The sequence below is a fragment of the Zingiber officinale genome, chromosome 10B (assembly GCF_018446385.1).
Source record: "Zingiber officinale cultivar Zhangliang chromosome 10B, Zo_v1.1, whole genome shotgun sequence".
In the NCBI taxonomy this organism is placed as follows: domain Eukaryota; kingdom Viridiplantae; phylum Streptophyta; class Magnoliopsida; order Zingiberales; family Zingiberaceae; genus Zingiber; species Zingiber officinale.
This window is the reverse complement of record NC_056005.1, coordinates 85,113,829-85,134,271: the sequence shown is the minus strand read 5'-3', so window position 1 is coordinate 85,134,271 and position 20,443 is coordinate 85,113,829. Positions and strand designations below refer to the sequence as shown.

Here is a 20,443-nt window from a genome sequence, read left to right as displayed (position 1 = left end):
ACTCGTTTAAAGTCCTGAGAACGACCTTTGACTCACCTCAACTAGGAGTTTTGGCCTTGAAAGAGAGATGCTCCCCTCCACTGCGAGCCATGTCAGCCCCCTCCATCAACTGAGCTTCCGTCGGGATGGTCCATTCGTCGTGGTGAGCATCGGGGCATATGTCCTTCCTCACCGAACTCTGAAAGCCCTGTGACCTTCTAAAAAAATTGAATAAATTTTCTGTAGGGTGTACTCCTGACACCCTATTGCCATTCTCCACCAGATTAACTATTTTATCCGGTGGTCTGGGAGTATGGTGAAGCACAACATAGTGGTTCTCCACCAACACCAAATCTTGCTTCCCTGGACGCACTGTTATGTCTGGGGGTTTAGTCGAATGATAAGAAATCTTTCTTGCTTTTCTCCTCCAAACCTGTGATCATCTTCAATAAGCATTAATGTACTTGGAGAAGAGTTTGAAACTTTTTCAATATATGGTGAAGTTGGGGATAAGTTGAATATAAGTTCTTACTTACCAACTTTTAGTGATAGCTTGTGATTCTTCACATCAATATTAGCTCTAGATGTGGCATGGAAGGGTCTTCTAAGTATTATAGTGATCTTTGGGTCTTCTTCCATGTCCAAGGCCATAAAATCTGTAGGGATGATGAAACTCCCTATCTTTACCTTCACATCTTCAACTATGCCCAGTGGGTATCTGCATGTAGAGTTCGCAAGTTAAAGTACGATAGTAGTTAGCTTCAGATCAGTTAAACCCAACTTCTTACAAATTGAGTAGGGCATGAGACTGACACTAGCTCCCAAATCACAAAAAGCTTTGTCAATTATAGTATTTCTGATTTTGTATGGTATTGAAAAACTTCCAGGATCTTGGAGCTTGGGAGGCAATTTATTTAGAAGCAATGCAATAACCTCCTTGGTTAAGGCCACTGTCTCAAACCCATCCTTCTTTATTTTGTTTAAAATTATATCCTTTATAAATTTGATGAATTTGGGCATTTGATATAGAGCATCCAATAATGGTATGTCAATACAAATCTCTTTGATCTTCTCTAATAATTTCTCAAACTCTGCATCTTTCTGCGTTCTGAGCAATCTTTGAGGGAATGAAACTATTTGAATTTTGGTTGTAGGCGAGAGCTCTGCAACCTCAACGGTAATATCGTCTTCCTTTTGATCATGCTTTAGATGTGAGGAAGAAGAAGGAGACTCTTCACTAATGTTAATTCCATCTTCAATTGTAGCGGTCACTTGGGGAGTATTTAAGGTCATCCACTTCTTAGCTCAATTGCCTTGCAATGCTCCACGGGATTTAGTTCAGGTTTACCAAGGAAATTTCCTTGTACTCTTGAGGAAGAAGAACTAGCTATTTGAGCAATTTAATTTTCAAGCATTTTGATGTGTTTGTCCTGGTTGTCCATTCTTGCATTCATTTGCTTTTATGAGTTGTCCAACCGAATATTCATTTACTTGATATGAGATTTCATTTCATTCTGATTAGCTAGTATCTCCTCAAGTAGCTTTTTAAATCGGCTCAGTTGTGGACTTGACTATTATCCAAATTGATGCCTAAAGTCTTGATTATTCTTATATGAGAAGTTAGGATAATTTTTCCACCCCAGGTTGTAAGTATTGGAGTAAGGATTATTTTACCTCTGATTGTAGTTACTAATAGAATCGCATTATTTCACCTTAGATACTTGCATATTGATAGCTCCAAGAGGACATGAATTTTTCATGTGTTCTGAAGCTCTACATACTTCATATAGAAATTACATTTACCGAACATGTATTCATATTCTCAAATTGCTTTGATAGCGTATCAAGCTTTGCAGTTATTAAGTCATGGGTGTCCACATTGTATTTTTTTGGTATTTCAATTGCTCCCGTACTTCTTTATGAGGCCCATTGATGATGGTTCTGAACCACACTCTCAATAATCTCTTCCACCTCATCAAATCCCTTGTTCATTATACACCGTCGATGGTAGAATCCAAGGAAATCTTTGTTTGATAATTAATACTATTGTAGAAAGTGTGAATCACAAGCCACTTTTCCAATCCATGATGTGGGCAATCTCTTAGCATTCCCTTAAATATATCCCAAGCTTCATATAGAGATTCAGAGTCTGTTTGCTTGAAGCTTGCAATGAGATTACAAAAGTGTGTTATCTTACTTAGTGGAAAGAATTTATCCAGAAAGACTTGCTCACATTGAGCCTAGGAAGTGATATTGTTTAGAGGTAAAGAATTTAGCCAGGTTTTTGCTCGGTCTCTCAAGGAAAACCCGAATAGTAATAATTTGATGGCCTCTAGAGAAACTCCATTAATATGAATTATGATATATAATTCATTGAAATTATCAAGATGATGATTAGGATCCTCCATCGGACCACCGCCATATTGGTGTTGTTGAACCATGGAAATAAAAGTCGGCTTTAATTCAAAATGATTTGCCTCAACTGTAGGTCTAGAGATACTGAATCTTGGCCCTCTTTCATAAGGCGCGATATAATCCTTCAAAGGTTTGTTCACTATGGTTCTTCGTTCTTGCTCTTGTGGTTCTTTTGTAGATTTAGTCTTCGATGATATGTCCGGTCGATCTCAGGATCAATGGGCAAAAGATCTATCGTATTCCTTCGCATACACAAACAGGAGACAAATTAGAATTTGTTGTTTTCAAATCTTTTTTAAAGAAAATTTCAGAATTGAAAATGGTGAAATAGAAAAGAAGGAATATAAATGTAGTAATGAAAGATAAAGAATTAAGAATAAATAATGAAAAAATTATAGAATAAAAGAATTGTCTAGACAAACACTAATATAAACTTAACTAGATTTAAAGCAATTAGTCCTCGACAACAATGCCAAAAACTTGATATGTTTCCACAAGCATATGTGCATCGTCAAATAATAAAATTTATATAAGTCGATCCCATGAGGACTAAGGATTGAATGCTAATTAGTTCCACACTTTGAATTTAACTAGACAGTACCAATAATTGCTTGATTTGAGATTATCAACTAAAATGTGAAAATAGAAAAAGATAATTGAGGAAGCCCTTAATTCAAGAAGATATTCTAGGCTTTCAGTTTCATTGTAATGGTGAATGTTGTGTTATGAATTTGTCCAATCCTAGTTCTCCACTTCTATGTTTGTAGGATGATTTAAATTTCTATCAATTACCACCCCGCGACCATGTATTAGAGTGCTTTCCTTGCCAGTAACCAGTATGCCATCAAGTGAAGAAGTAACTTAGAGAGTCTGAGTTTTTAATATAGTACCTCCTGTCACAAGGCCTCCCCGGGTTTACGTTTCTAAATTACGTAGGTCATTTGCATAGCATATGATTAGGAAGAGCCCATTAGGTCAAGTAAAGGACTCATCCATACATAGAATTGTTCTCCCTTAGAAGGTTATAATCTATATAGAAGGATAGTTACCTTAGATACTCAATGTTAAACAAGCATCCGAAAGCCATGTCGAGCTATATCGGAACATAGACTCAAAAGAGATAACAATCTATGTATCAATTCAATGAAACTTAAGATTCACGCTCAATTCTAGATATGCAACAAAATATCTTGTATAAAAATTAGATCTATGCATATAGAAATGTAATCTAGATAGATAAATTCATGTCCATAGAGAAAGCCTTCTTGAAAGCATTTCATCAAACAGAACAAATTTCATAAAAACTTCATTAAATAAGAAAATTGGCAAGTTCATAGAGTTTTACATCATCCATACATTACAATTACTCTCTACATCCTAGAATAATGCAGATCTACTCCATAATAAGAAGTACACTCCAAGAACTCAAAATGATAGAAACTTAGAAAATCCAAAGGAAGGGGAGAAGAAGCTTATCCTTTGATATCTAGTGAAGCCCTTGGATGTAGATCTTGGAGTGTCGATGAGGATGGAGTAGTAGAATGGCCAAGGATCATCTAGATGATGACTCTTAATACAAAGATTCGACTTACGGAGGTCTCCTTCCAGCTTAGAACTTCCTCCCCTATAAAGGGATGGAGTGTCTCTTATATAGAGGTGAGGGCACAGGGTAGCCGTGCCCAGGGGCATGACCCGTGCCATTTGGCATGGGCTAGACCACTCTCTGGTTGTCTGTCCATGCCATTTAGCATGCCCAGAGCTAAGTCGGCTCTAGTTTTGGGCACCTGGTAGTGCCATTTGGCACGGCTAGAGCTATCTCTGACTTTTGGTAGTGACAAATAGGATAGCCAAAGCAGAGTTTGCTTTGTTTAGGCCTTTTGGGCCGTGCCATTTGGCACAGCCTGATCTTCAAACCTGTATTTTTATAACTTTTGGAGGTATGGACGTGCCTTAAGGCACGACCAAGTTCATTTCTACTCTGAAAATCTGCATGGGTTGGCTCCTAGCTGTGCCATTGGGCATGGCCTGAACAACTTCTATGTTGTGTCCTTCCTCTTGGCCATGCCAATTGGCATGGCTAGTGTCTCATTGGTTCCTTGGTCGTGCCTTTAGGCACAACCCTCCTTCTAGAGCTTCTCCTGGCCATGCCTCAAGGCATTGCTAAGTCTAATTTGACTCTGAAAGTTTGTTGCCGCTTGTGCCCCAATACTTGGACACTCCAATCCTTTGCTTTCCTCAACACGTGGGGAGACATGACTAGGTTATAGTCTTCTTCAAATGGTCTTCTTTTACGTCTTTTAAATCCTTTTCCACTCGAAACTGCTCCTGAAAGTGAAAATAGATACCGAGCCAATCTCTAGATATAAAATAGTAATTATGCTAAAATTAACATGATAAAGGGTGAAAAAGCATAAATCATAAGAAATAAATACAGAAAGATGTATGTTAAATAATATAAAATAACATATATAATCTATGCACATCAACAGTCGGGCAAGTGACGAGGAGGGCAGTGGGTTGTCTGCATGCTAGTGTGAGGGCATGGCAACAAGAGGAGTGAGGTGTCGGAGGTTTGCCTATGTGAGGGGAGCAGGCCTATGTGAGAGGCAACTACCATAGGGGGTGATGCCAAAGGTGGCGTGGGTAGCGACGAGCGTGCAACGATGGTGGCAGCGGAAAACCTGAAGGAACCTAATAAACCCCCTCTCCTCACGTGAATAGTGTCCCCCATCAAAACCCAAAACCCTCCTAATGTGAAAAGACTTCCTTGCCCTTGCCTCCCTCCTCTCCCTTAATCCTTATAGGACCCCCTTTTCTACATCCACATCACAATCCTCCCCCTCAAATCTAGTCAAAGGAGGTGCGAGTCTGAGTAACTAGATAGTTTGTTACAAAGGTTGAATCACTCTCGATAACATATTCCTATCGCTAGGCTCGTCATATAACATCTTGGTTGTAGTTGTGGCGATGCCGAGCGAATGGTGGAAGTAGTGTCAAGTGAGCAATGAAAGTAGTGTCGATTGAAAGGTGATAGTGATGCCGATCTAGTGATAAAAAATAGTGTCAAGCAGATGCCAAGCAGGCAATTGGGTGAATGCTGAGTGAACAATCGGGCGAATGTCGAGTGGGTGATTGGACAAATATCAAGCAAACAATCAGGTGAATACCGAGTGGGATATCTAGTGAATGTCAAACAGGTGATCGGGTGAATGTCGAAAGAGCGATTAAGCGATACAGAGAGGATGCTGAGTGGAACTAGATTGAAGGGCACGAAACATGTGTAATCGAATGCGAACAGTAGCAAAGTCCATGAGCTAAGCAAGCGGGAAGCCTGAGAATTAAGTGGGAACATAGCCCATGAAATCAAAGGTGAACAGGAACAAAACTCGTGAGTCGAGCTAGCGTGGAGCCCTAAAACTGAGTTGGAACATAGCTTGTGGAATCAAAGGTGAATGAGAGCTAAACCCGTGAGTTGAGCAGGCATGGAACTAGAGAACTGAGTAGGAGCATAGCCCATGAAATTGAAGGTGAACGGGAGCTAAACTTGTAAGCCGAGCGGGCGTGGAACCCGAGAATTGAGTGAGAGAATAACCCATGAAATCGAAGGTGAACAAGAGTGAAACCGATGAGCCAAGCTGGGATGGAACCCGAGCACTAAACAGGAGCATATCCCATGAAATTGAAGGTGAACAGGAGCAAAACCCATGAGTCGAGCAAGTGTGGAACCTAAGAACTGAGTGGGAGCATAGCTCGTGAAATCGAAGGCGAATAGGAGTGAAACCCATGAGCCAAGAGGGCATGGAACCGGAGAACTGAGTGGGAATATATCCCATGAAATCGAAGGCAAACGGGAGCAAAACCAGTGAGCCGAGCGGGCATTGAGCCCGTAGAATACTCTGGTCTGAGACTAATAGGGATAGCTCGACCCCGAGCAGGGGAGGTTGAGGCCTAAAGAAGATATACTGATAGAGATACTTTAGTCCGAAAGAAAACTTACTTATAACCTAGCCGAATGACTCAAGAATATGGAAAATGGTGTGAGAGTAAGCTGGCTTATAACCCGACCTAACGGCTCGGGTGAAGGTGCTGGAATTCTGTTCTATTTAAATTTCCCTGTACAAAAATTATACAAGTACAGAACTTTTCCTAGCAATCCGCATGTTCGATTAGACATGTGTTTGATCAATCAAGCAAGTTCTTGACGGATCAAAGCACACCTTGATCGAAGTATAAGATCGCTGGCCTCTTTTGTTGGTATTCAAAATCGATACACAGAAAACTAAACTAATTACACAGCGGAATTAAAGAACTAGTTGTACCTTTCCTTTGTAGTCAAAGACCTCTTGATCTTCTGCCGTATTTCTCTCCTCTTCTTGGACGTCGTGTGGGCGACGATCTACCAAGACAAAAACAACCCTTCTTCTCTTCTTTGTTTCCAAATCTCTGACCACCAAGAGAATAGTTAGGATGGGGCACCTTCTCCTCTTATTCTTCTTCTCCAAGCCATTGGCCACCAAGAGCTTCCAAGGAAGGGGCGTCGGCCCTTCTTCTTCCTCCTTTCCAAGCCGCTAGCCACCAAGGGAATCCAAGGAGGAGGCACCGACCCTGGGGGGAGGAGGAGGTGGGGCTGAGGAGGAGGTGGCACCAACCCTAAGGGAAGGGATTAACAAAAACTTATGTTTAGGGGGCGCTAACCTCCTCTTTTTATAACTCTTACCGTCGGTTACAAAGAAAGAAAAAATAATAGAATTTTATTTAGAAAAAATCTCTCTTTTATTTTTTATATCCCAATTCTATTGGGGTGGATTCGAGGCTTTATATAGAGGCTACAACAGGGACCTAGAGAAGGAATTGGTTTAGTCCTCCTGATGGGCTTGGGCTTCCTGTGTTCGGCCCGAACACCCAACTTAAGTCCATCAATAATAACTCATACCACTAAAGGGTTATTATTGAACTACCGCACCAATCCCATATTACAATATGAGCTCCTTCTTATCATGAGTGTGTTAATCTCATTGTGTTTAAGATATCATATGTCCGTTAATTAAATGAGTTACAGACAACTCAATTAATTAACATCTAATTCCAAGAGTAGTACCACTCAACTTTATTATCATACCAGACTAATTCCACTTGCAGGGTTTACATAATAATCCTTATGAGCTCCTCAAGGGGACATCATCAACCTAAATAATTAGGACACAAATTCCTTCTATAATCAACAACACACCATATAAACAGTACTATTTCTCAACTCATCGGACCTATTGATTTAACGAATAAATCTCACCCATTGATAAGTTAAAGAAATAAATACTAAGTATACGTGTTTGTTATTATATAGGGATTAAGAGGATGCACATCCATAATAACAGAGGTTCTGTTCTTTTATGTAGTCAGTATAAATCGAACAACCTCAAATGGTCCTGCTCAATACACACAGAGGAATTGCATCAATAAATGATACCTTGGATTTGCTCTTTAGAGCTCTCTATTGACTTGATTTTCCTCCTTAACTCTTGACTGGAATCTTCCTCTTTGAGCATTGACCCCGATAGTGCCCCTTTTTCTTATATAAGAAACAAACAATGTGTTCCTTGCCTTTGTGTACTCTGGAGCTGACTACCTTTAGCTTCTCCTTGCCTTTGGGTGTCACTTGACCCCTCTCCTTGGTCAACTTTGGACACTTCCTTTTGTAGTGTCCTCTTTTTCTATACTCAAAGCATATAATATAATTTTTATTATTATAAATTAAAATTTTTATACCTTCATATATAGGGGTGGCACTTGATCCTCTATTTGATTTTTCTTAATTTTTAGAGATAATACTATCTTCCTCTTCATTTGACCCGGAGGTAGAAGCTTCTTTTTACTCCGGTGCCAACAAAAGATGCTCCCCCTCAATCCTTGAGGTGTAGGTTTCTTGAATTTCCTCCTCGAATGTGAGCATCTCTCAACCTCCGAATCCTCATGCACATCAATCAAGGAGTACACTCCTTTACCTTTATCCTTGTGCTCTCTTGAGGATGGATCTTCTTCTTTTTGATCGAATGAGTCTCCCTCTTTGGATTCTTTTTGATTTAGTGCAATGGAGGGGGCTTCATGAATCTTTTCCAATTTACTCCAAAGCTCCTTGGCATCTTCGTATTCTCTAATTTTGTATATGATTGTGTTTGGCAATAAATTAACCAAAATTTTGGTTACCTTATCATTTGCCTCACACCTTTTGATTTGTTCTTTACTCCATTTGCTTTATTTTTCCTTTGCTATCCGTTAGAGCCTCAAATCCCTCCATTAGAGTAAATCATTGTTCTATCTCCATCATAAAGAAATTTTTTATCCTTGATTTCCAAAAATTGAAACTTGTCGATATGAATGGTGGATGTACCCTTGTGTTTAATTCGAGTCCATCTCGGAAATCTCTCTTGAAGTTGATCTTCCTTTTGTTGAAGTCTTTGACTTGTTCAAATTAGGGCTTTAACTTCTTCTTCATTTAGCTCGTTGCCCTTTCCGACGATGAGTCCAGTGAAGAGTGGCCTCACTCTGATATCACTTGTTGGGACACTTTGGAAGCTAGAGAGGGGGTGAATAACTCGCTCTCTTTGACTGATGATCTTTTGCAGCAGAATACTCGAAGTTAAGCCCCTCCAATACTAATAGGATGTACTTGGTATCCACCTCAAATGAGATGACTAATCCAAGGACCTAGCCCTCTCTCACACATCCACTATAAAAGATCTCCTTCTCAGAAATAATCCAGAGGCAAAGAAGCCTCCTACAAGCTCACACACAGAAATACAAGAAGAAGAATAAGAAGAATCTAATACAATAAGAAATCTAATAATATTTATAGCAAATGAAACCCTAGCTTCTTTGTTCGTAATTGTAGACACCTCTTAATGAACTTATAAGTGTTGCAACACTTCACTCTAAGCCTCCAAGAACTGGTGTGAAGTCGTGTAAAACTTTGAGCAAGAACCTTAATGAAATAGTGCACATGTCAACCATTTTGTAGGGCTCTTCAGACACCTTAATCGATTAAGTCTCTTCTTAATCGATTACCACAATCACCACATTAGTAACCTACTTCAAACGGTTATATTTTTGAACGTTAAATGATTACCCTAATTGCTTAAGAAGGGTGTAATCGATTATGGCACTTTCTGTTTGATTACGAGAGAGTTGTAAGTGATTAAGCTTCTCTGCTTAATCTCTTATCGTAGCTTTTGTTTCAAATAGAAAGCTTCTTAAGCGATTGCTCCAATCGCTTAAGATGTGCCTAATCGATTAACCTGATCAACTAGGCACATCTCTGTGCTCTTATGAAAACTGGCTTTATCTATTACCGTAATCGATTAAGCATACAGTAATCAATTACCCTAATCAATTACGACCCTTTTTGTTTCCTCACGGAGAGGTCCTTAAGCGATCACCCTGATCTATTAAGGCCTACTGAATTGCTTACCCTAAATGATTCAGTAACCTTAGCTCCTGAACTTGAGTCCTAAGATTCCTTGCCCAACATCCGGTCAACCGTGACCTAGTGGGAGTTATTTGTGCCTAGCATCTAGTCAATCTTGACCTGCTAGGACTTCATCACCAAGTATTCAATCAATCCTTTGATCCACTTGGACTTTTCTCCTCGTACCAAGTGTCTGGTCAATTTTTGACCCACTTGGACCTTTCTACCCATGTCAAGTGTTTGATCAACCTTGACTCACTTGAACTTACCATCTCATGCTAAGTGTCTGGTCCTCCATGACCCACTTAGACTTCCAAACACCGGGTGTCCGGTCAACCTTGAACCACCTAGATTTTCTTATGCCTGGCATCACTCACCAGGGTTTTTCACCACCTGGCTTCACTCACCAAGATTTCCCTTTGCATAACTTTACTCACTAGGACTTTTCACCTAGCTTCACTCACTAGGATTTTCTCATTGCCTAGCTTCACTCACTAGGGCTTTTCACCTGGCTTCACTCATTAGGATTTCTCATCACCTGACTTCACTTACTAGGATTTCTATATGCCTAGTTTCACTCACTAAGGCTTTTCATCTAACTTCATCCATCAGGACTTTTCATCACCTAGCTTCACTCACTAGGATTTTCATCTGCCTATCTTCACTCACTTGAACTTTTCATCACCAAGTGTCCGGTCAACACTGATCCACTTGGATTTTTATATTTTTTCAATCTTCTCGTTGGACTTGCCATTGCCTAACCTCTAATTAGGACTTCCCAATCAAGTATCTAATCAACCTTGACCTACTTAACTCTTATTTACATCAACCTGATCAAACCTTGACCAGAGAGAAATTACACCAACAATCTCCCCAAAAGGATAATTACACCTGTAATCTCTATATATTGTCAAACATCAAAACTTAAACATCACGAGTCAAGCTTGAGCCAACTCAATCTTAGTCAACCTGGTCAATCTTGACCTAGGAGAAATTGCACCAACAATCTTGAGCATAAAACTTTTGATTTAATTATCATATATCCACAACTCTGAAAGACTCCACCATATTTTGAGGATTTAAGGCATTACTAAGAATGAGAAATTCCATAGCATTATCACTAAAACACCGATTAATTTTTTGCAACTGTGAATCTATCAAAGCATAAAAGAAGTCTACCTAATAATGATGCTTAATGGTGAAATTGTCTTGACAAGAATGAGCTCGACCTTGACTATTAATATATGGAGCACTGAAATTAGGAATGCCAATATTTCAAAGTTAAAAAAAAATCACTTTTAAAAGCAAATCATCCCACTTGTTATTCCTCATTTGTTGAAGTAAATTTTTGATAGATAATTCAAGCTCCATTGCATTTATAATATCCTGAGACTTACTTTGTAAAGCTTGACAAAGGATCTCTATGATCACCATAATCTATTTCATAAGATGCAAGATGAATACAAAATCAAAAGAAATAATTTCATCATAAAGAAATGTTGCATCTGCTCATTGAGAAGGAATCTCATCCTCCATAACCTTTAACAATACTGTACATAATGTACTAAGTATCTTAACTAGGCCTGCCAACAATCTCAAATGAGAACTCCAGCATGTATCAGCAGGTCATTGTAAATTACATATTTGATTAAGTTCACACCATGTCTTGAGTTCATTAATAGCAATCAAATGTATAATGTCATCTACATGAGCATTCTTCAATCATCATTATGCTTAAATAAAGAACCAACAATATTAACTATAAAAGTTAATCTATCCAAAAATTGATGAATAGATGTCACAATTTTTTATGTTGCAACTAAAGCCAATTGTCATTAATGAGCACAATAATGAATATAATAAACATTTATACAATCTTTTATAATCAAAGCTTGCAATCCATTAAACTCACCCCTCATATTACAAGCCCCATTGTAGCCTTGGCCTGTAATATTTTGAATATCCAAATTATAGTGAGCCAAAACAGAATATATATCATCCTTTAAAGTCAAAGTCGTAGTATCAAATACATGAATAAGCTAAAAAAAATATTCTTGAATGAATCCATTAGTATCCACGAACCTCAATACTATAGAAATTTACTCTCATTTTGACTCATCTTGGACTTCATCAACAATTATGTAATACTTGGCAACTCAAATTTCTTCATGAATTGCATTTTTCACTCTCACTGAAAGCACATGAAGTATTTGTTTTCGAATATCATGACTTGTATACTTGACATTTTTGGAGCTTTTGTAACCTTTGAAAGTTGTCATTGTACATTGTTAGCACATTAAAAAATTCAAGAAAATTGCAACAATTAGATGAACTAGATTTCTCATCATGGCCTCTAAATGGAATTCCTTGAAGTTCAAGCAACAACACCACATGTATGTGAATCTTTAACTGAAGATGATTAGTTGTGAGTTGTTTAACATTAAAATTGTTGAAACTCCTTGATATATGTTGTGGTTGGTTCATCAAATCCTCACATGTCTTTTCAGCATTACGATGGGATGGAGATACTTTATCTTTTCCTATATGGCCTAGGAAAGCACAAGCTTTTCCATTTTAAACTTTCTTCAAATGATCAAATCCATCAATAGTAAATGTAGCTTGATTTGAGCATCATGATGTCTTGTTGAAAATAAAACATAGAAAGCAATATGTTTTATCATTAGCTGGTGAATACTCCAACCAAGGAAATAGTTCATACCAAGTAGACTAAAATCTTCGAGTTTGCTTAATATTTTTATTTAATAGATATTCTTGAAGAAATAGGTTGATATGCCTTCAAATTCAAATAGACTCGATGAATCTCCTCTGATTGGTTAAGATGATATTCCTAAATTTGTTGATGCAATCCTAGATTACGCTCTAAAGAATTAAAATCAACCTCTTCAGTTTCTGTATGTTTGAATCTTTTGTTGGTGCTGGGAGCACTAGATAATTGAACCTGATTTTGATGCTGACAAAAGTTCAAACTTAAGACTTATTATTATTCTAATAAGCTTAACTGAGTGTGCAAGAAAGTCCTAGTTAAGGCTGGGTAGGGAAGTCATGGTCAAGTGAACTAGGCAAAAGTCTTGACAGATCAAAGACGTCGGACAGAAATCCTAGGGGTCAAGGACACTAGGTTGGAAGACCTGGGGGTTATGGATACCAAGAAGATGAAGGCGCTGGAATTCCGTTCTGTTTAAATTTCCCTGTACAAAAATTGTACAAGTACAGAACTATTCCTAGCAACCCGCATGTTCGATCAAACATCTGTTTGATCAATCAAGCAAGTTCTTGATTGATCAAACCACACCTTGATCGAAGTACAAGATCGCTGGCCTCTTGTGTTGGTATTCAAAATCGACACGAAGAAAACTAAACTAATTACACAGTGGAATTAAAGAACTAGTTGTACCTTTCTTCGTAGCTAAAGACCTCTTGATCTTCTACCGTATTCCTCTCCTTTTCTTGGACGTTGTGTGAGCGACGATCTACCAAGATAAAACCACCCTTCTTCTCTTCTCTTCCAAACCGCCGTCCACCAAGGGGAGATGGTCTAGGATGGGGCGCCTTCTCTTCTCTTCTTCCTCTTCTTCAAGCCGCCACCCACAAAGAAGGAGGGGGGCGCTGGCCACAAGGAAGGAGGAGGAAAGGGGGGCGCCGGCCACGAGGAGGAGGGGAAGAATTGTGTCGCCGACCCTAAGCAAAGGTGAGAAGAGAATCGTGTGTTAAGTTTAGGGGGCACCACCTCCCCTTTTTATAACCCTTGCTGTCGGTTATAAAGAAAGAAAAATAACAGAATTCTGTTTAGAAAAAATCTCCCTTTAATTTTTTATATCCAAATTCTATTTAGAAAAAATCTCCCTTTGATTTTTTATATCCAAATTTTGTTTAGAAAAAATCTCCCTTTGAATTTTTACCTCCAAATTCTGTTGGGTGGATTTGAGGCTTTACATAGAGGCTATAACAGGGACCTAGAGGAGGAATTGGTTTAGGCCTCCTAATGGGCTTGGGCTTCCTATGTTCGGCCTGAACACCTAACTCAAGTCCATCAATAATAACTCATACCACTAAAGGGTTATTATTGAACTACCGCATCAATCCTATATTACAATATGAGATCCTTCTTATCATGAGTGCGTTAATCTCCCTGTGTTTAAGATATCGTATGTCCGTTAATTAATTGAGTTACTGACAACCCAATTAATTAACATCTGATTCCAAGAGTAAAATCACTCAACTTTATTATCATGCCGGACTAAGTCCACCTGCAGGGTTTACATGATAATCCTTATGAGCTCCTCAAGGGGACATCATTAGCCTAAATAATTAAGACACATATTCCTTCTATAATCAACAACACACCATATAAACAGTACTATTTCCCAACTCATCAGGCCTATTGATTTAATCAATAAATTTCACCCATTGATAAGTTAAAGAAATAAATACTAAGTATACATGCTTGTTATTATATAGGGATTAAGAGGACGCACATCCATAATAACAGAGGTTCTGTTCTTTTATGTAGTCAGTATAAATCGAACAATCTTAAATGGTCCTGCTTAATACACACATAGTGTACTAGTGTAATTTTATAGTCAAGGCAAACTAATACCAAATTACACTACAATCATTCCAATGGTTTGTCCCAATCCATCTTAGTTGTGAGCTATTATTTATAATTTATAAGGAACCGATAACATGATCTTCTATGTGGCACCACATACCAAGTTATCTATAATATAAATTAAATGAGAAACTTCATTTTATATAAATATAATATGCAAACATTTGACTAAAGTGATTCTCATTTTAAAATACTTCAAACCAGATGTTCATACAAAAGCTAGGCTTATAGTATACATCTTAACAATCTCCCACTTATACTAAAAGACTATGCTGCTATAAATGCTGCATACATCTGATTTCTATCCCCTCAACATGCCTACCAAAAGCTCTCACTGGAAGGACCTTAGTGAAAGGATTTGCCAGGTTATCTATTGATGTAATCTTGGCGACAACAACCTCTCCTTGTTTTACAATATCTCGTATCAGGTGGTACTTGCACTCAATGTGTTTACTTGCCTTATGGGCTTGTGGTTCCTTTGAGTTTGCCACTGCACCACTGTTGTTATAATAAATTGTGATAACTTTGGGCAAACCAGGAATCACATCTAAGTCCATCAAGAAGTTTCTGAGCTATACAGCTTCTTTGGCTACCTCAGAGACTGCCACATACTCAGCTTCCATGGTGGAGTCTGAAACGCATTTCTGCTTAACACTGCTCCATGCTATGATTCCTCCTTCCAAAGTAAACATATACCCCGAAGTTGATTTACTACTGTCCCTATCTGATTAAAAGTCCGAATCCGTGTAACCCACAGGCAGAAAATCATCTGCCTGGTAAACCAGCATACAATTTCTAGTCCTTTTTAGGTACTTTAATATATGTTTTACGGTAGTCCAATGTCTCAATCCTGGGTTACTTTGATATCTGCTAACCATGCCCACGGCAAAACAGATATCCGATCTCATACATAGCATCGCATACATTAGGCTTCCTACAGCCGAAGCATAAGGAACTACCTTCATCTCCACTACTCCTTTGATGTCTTAGGACACATCTCTTTAGATAAAGGTAATCCATGCCTAAAAGGTAGAAAACCTTTCTTGGAGTTTTGCATGCTAAAACGAGCTAGGATAATATCAATGTATGAAGTTTGGGATAAGCATAACATCCTTTTCTTGCGATCCATTATTACTTTGATCCCAAGAATATGCCCACATTCTCCCAAGTCCTTCATATCAAACTGCTTGGACATCTATACCCTTATGTCTGACAACACTTTGACAAGGTTGTCAATGAGCAAAATGTCATCTACATATAGTACAAGAAATACCACAACGTTTCTGTCACTTTTCTTGTATACACAAGACTCATCCGGGCACTGAATGAATCCATGAGATGGATCACTTCATTAAACTGGATGTTCCAAGATCTTGAAGCTTGCTTCAGTCCATAAATTGACCGATTGAGCTTACATACAAGATGCTCTTTGCCCTTCACAATGAATCCCTATGGTTGCTTCATATAGATGTTTTCTTCAAGACTTCCGTTAATGAAAGCTGTCTTGAGATCCATTTGCCAAACCTCTTAATTCATATGAGCAGCAATAGATAAAAGAATCCGGATAGACTTAAGCATGGATACCGGCGAAAAAGTTTCCTGATAATCTATTCCCTCTTTCTGAGTATACCCCTTCACAACAAGCCTCGCTTTAAAGGTTTCCACCTTTCCGTCTATTCCTATTTTCCTTTTGTAGGCTCATTTACATCCAATGGCTTTTACACCATTTGGTGGTTCTACAAGCTCCCAAACCTGATTAGAATGCATAGATTCTATTACAAAGTTCATTGCACTTTGCCAAGATGCTGCATCTTTATCTTGGAGTGTTTCATCATATGTCCAGGGATTAGGTTCATGTTCACCAGGGATCAAATCCGAAGACTCTCCCAAAAACATGAATCTATCAGGTTGCCTAACAACCCTCCCACTACGACGAGGTACTACCTGAAATTGTGCATTATTTGTGACACGTGTTGCAGTTACTTGTGGTATCTCATCTTGTACTGTTGGTAGTAAAGTAGAAGTGTCCTCTCTTATTTCCTCATGAACAATTTTACTCATGGTCTTCTGGTTCATTACATAGTCGTCTTCCAAAAATCGGGCATTGGTGCTAACAATGTCCTTCTGATCTTTAGGACTATAAAACAAACCACCTTTCGTTCCTCTAGGATATCCCACGAACAAACGAACTTCTGTACGTGATTCCAACTTATCAGCATCTCCCTTCAGTACATGTGTTGGACTACCCAAATATGAATGTGTTTCAAACTAGGCTTATGCTCATTCCATAATTCTGTGGGAGTAGAGGGTACTTATTTAGAAGGTACCAAGTTCAGAATGTATGCCGCCATTTCTAAAGCATATACCCAAAATGAATTTGGTAATTCTGAATAACTCATCATTGATCTAACCATTTCCATAAGAGTCATATTCCTTCGTTCTGCCAGACCATTCTGTTGGGGTGCACCAAGTGTAGACAATTGAGATTGAATCTCGACCTCTAATAAGTAACTCCTAAACTCTCCTAAGAGGTACTATCCATCATGATCAGACCATAGTGTCTTGACACTTTTACCATGACGTTTCTTCACATTAACCTTGTACTCTTTGAACTTATCAAATCACTCAGACTTGCGGCGCATCAAGTAAATATACCCATATTTCGAATAGTCGTCTATAAAAGAGATAAAATATTCGAAATCACCTCTTGCCTCGATAGTCATAGACTCACACAAATCAGAATGAACTAATTCCAACACTTCTTTGGCTCTATACCCCTTTGCCTTAAAAGGTGTCACGCCCCCAAAGGAGTCTCTGCCAGACAAAAATCCGGCAGCATCTCCCCTGTACCGGTGACAATCTGAAGCATCAATACAAACAAAATACATCAACCACATGCGGCTGGAATATTTATATACACAACCATGCAGTTATAATCACAGCCCACTCGGCTGGAATGAAACAATCACAACCACGCAGTTATATATAAAATAGCCCACATGGCTGTACACAGCGGAAAAATGAAGGAAAGCCCAGACAACCCAAATAAATACAATGCATGCCGGCACGACTTAAACACAAATACAACACCAAAAGAATAAGATAGCCACATAGCTAAACACAAATACAATGCTAAAAATAAGAAAAGAATATACAAAAGAAAACAAACACTAAATGAAATCGTCTTCGGATGTGACGTAGGACCCGACAGACAGGATACTCCGAGCGACACCAACCATCTACAAGCTACCTGAAAACATAAATGTATACATGCAGTGGTGAGTATAGGTAACTCAGAGGGTAATAGACAAGATAGTGCATGGTCCATAAATAAACATGGAGATCACAAGTATACAGTCTCAGTAGGGAATAAAGAACATGATCATACTATCATAATCAATGCACCTAAACATATCTGACATAATAACCTGACATATAAACTGTACAAACCACAATTAACATAACGACAGATACATACCCAATTTGGAATCGACACATGGTACAATGATCAATAAACTCACTGGATCTGCAACAGACATACCCGTAACACCTGTGCAATATAAATACGACTGCATATACATATAAAATAAATGACATGTATGCAGCATGACAATCATATGCAACAATCACATCTCAAACAAATGCAACATATCACAATCGCATGCAACTAGTATCTACTAGGCATGTATGCAAATGCAGATGCACCGCGCATCAAATGCAAGAATAACAACTGCGTATGCATGCTCCATGGTCACCCCGACACCTCTCCAGACACCACGACCCCAGTATAGCCGAGAGGCTTGGGTCCGTGACAACCGTACAAGCTTCATACTCCAAACTGCTATAAAGCAGCTGAGGCAGACGGAATGCTAAGTAGTTATCTAACTACATAGCATCAAGTCCCTGACTGCTCACAACGCCGGATCTCACTAAACCTCGTGACCGGGTGGCACGACAGGACGAGCGGCAACGGCTCCAGTTACCACTACCCATGAGTGGCCGAGTGTGCGGCGCTAAACCAAATCGATGACTCTCTCAACCACAAGGGAGACAATGATCATCAAATGCAATGAATGATGAACATGATATATATATATATATAATCATCATCCAAGCAACACCCCAAACCTCAAAAATACCTCCAACATGAGTATAATCATCATGATACCTCCACGTATCCCACCAAACATATGTACACACTACACATGTATAATCAACCAAAATCTCCAATAATCCCACCAGACACATGTACACAAAATATAAGTATAATCAACATGTATCCTCCAGTAAAAACACAACAGACATGTGTATATACCTCAAACATACAATCAACACAACTCCTCCAAAAGTACATGACAAATACGTATGTACACACCTCATGTAAATGCACGGTCAACAAGATGACTCATATAACACATACCCACCTATGTACAGTCCACATCATATACTCAATCAGCATGAGAATACCAACAACCCGACAATCCCTACAAGACATACTCTACACGTGTAATCACAACAGAGTAGATATCAAGAGTTGAGACTGTATATGAATTAAATGGAACACCTCAAAGATCAAGCATAAGTCTCAAGCAGGAAATCAACAAACAAGCACGATATAAGACAAAGCGACCTAATCATCCAATAATAACCATGCACTAAGTTTCAAAGAAACTATATAGAGGCAAAGGAAGAAATACCCACCTTTATCTGTCGACCGTGATAAGGTAAATCCCACATCATGATGATCGTCCTATACCAAAGTCTCAAATCCGGATCAAGGTGAAGAAGTGCCTACTGTTAGCATCCGTAGCCGGAGCAAGGTGAAGGTACCGTCCTCTTAAAACAAATAACCCTAATCAATCCTCAATCTGAATATATACAACTCAATTAAATGCCAACAATCTCATGCATTTCATAATCAATTCTTATGAAACTAAACACAAATCCATTCATACCTCTTACCCTGAGGTTTAGTAGAAATTCAACAGCACTCAACCATATGACTCCCTGTCCATAAGCCCCAAGAGTGCGCACACACCTATCCTTCCAAGAAACAATCCAAAACTCCAATCATATATTAAGGATTTGCTGAAACCCAAATTCACAGCACTAATCTCACCTCAACAGAACCTTACCTCAATCCAGATGCCCCAGATCATGATTTGTTGCTGAAGAAAATCATTGCTGGAGCCCAAATCCAGATTCGTAGCAACTTCCCCTCCAAATGCACTGTGAAGAACAAGAGCTACTGACCTCTACCGACATTGGTGATCTATCCAGTGGTGAACTCAAACAGCAACCCTCCTCGCCATAGAGATCGCCACAGCTTCTGGTGACCAAAACCTCCTCGTCAAGCCAGGGAATGGCTGGAACTAGGTATTCCGGCGATCAGAGGCCCAGCTCGTGCATGAGGTGAAGCAAGATCCAAGCTAGAGGTTGGTTTCCCCCTTCTTGACTGAGAGTACCCGCGCAAAGGCGATCTAGGGCACGGTAAAATAGGGGTCTTGGATGCACATTCCCGACGAGCACTCGGCGTCCATGACTCGGAGAGGGAAGATTGAGTGGCTGGATGGACTTGATCGATCGGTGGAGGAGAAGGGAGGCTCGGTGGCTACACGACGCCTGCGCAATTAAACTGCCCGCGGTAGAGACGCTAGGAGCAGAGAACAACCAGAAAACTCGCTAAAAGGCTCAATAGAGGAGGAGGGATCCACACCTCGAGAGGGAGAGGAAGGAGGAGGCGGTAGCACGAGGAGGTCGTCGGCGTCGGGGAAGAGGAGGTTGTTGGTGCAATATCCCTCAGGTCAAAGTTGACCTGGGTAACCAAGCTGAGTCTTGGTTTGGGTTTAGATGTTTGACAATAAGATATTGATTGAAGAAGAGTCAAGTAGGTCAAGGTTGACTGGATACTTGACTGGGAAGTCCTAACTGGAATGTCAGGCAGAGTGAAAGTCCTA

At 39.3% G+C, this 20,443-nt stretch overlaps 1 pseudogene; it reads left to right on the top strand.

Moving 5' to 3' along the window:
- Positions 1 to 2,058: 2,058 nt before the first annotated feature.
- LOC122030663 lies at positions 2,059 to 2,156 on the top strand (annotated as a pseudogene).
- Positions 2,157 to 20,443: the final 18,287 nt, after the last annotated feature.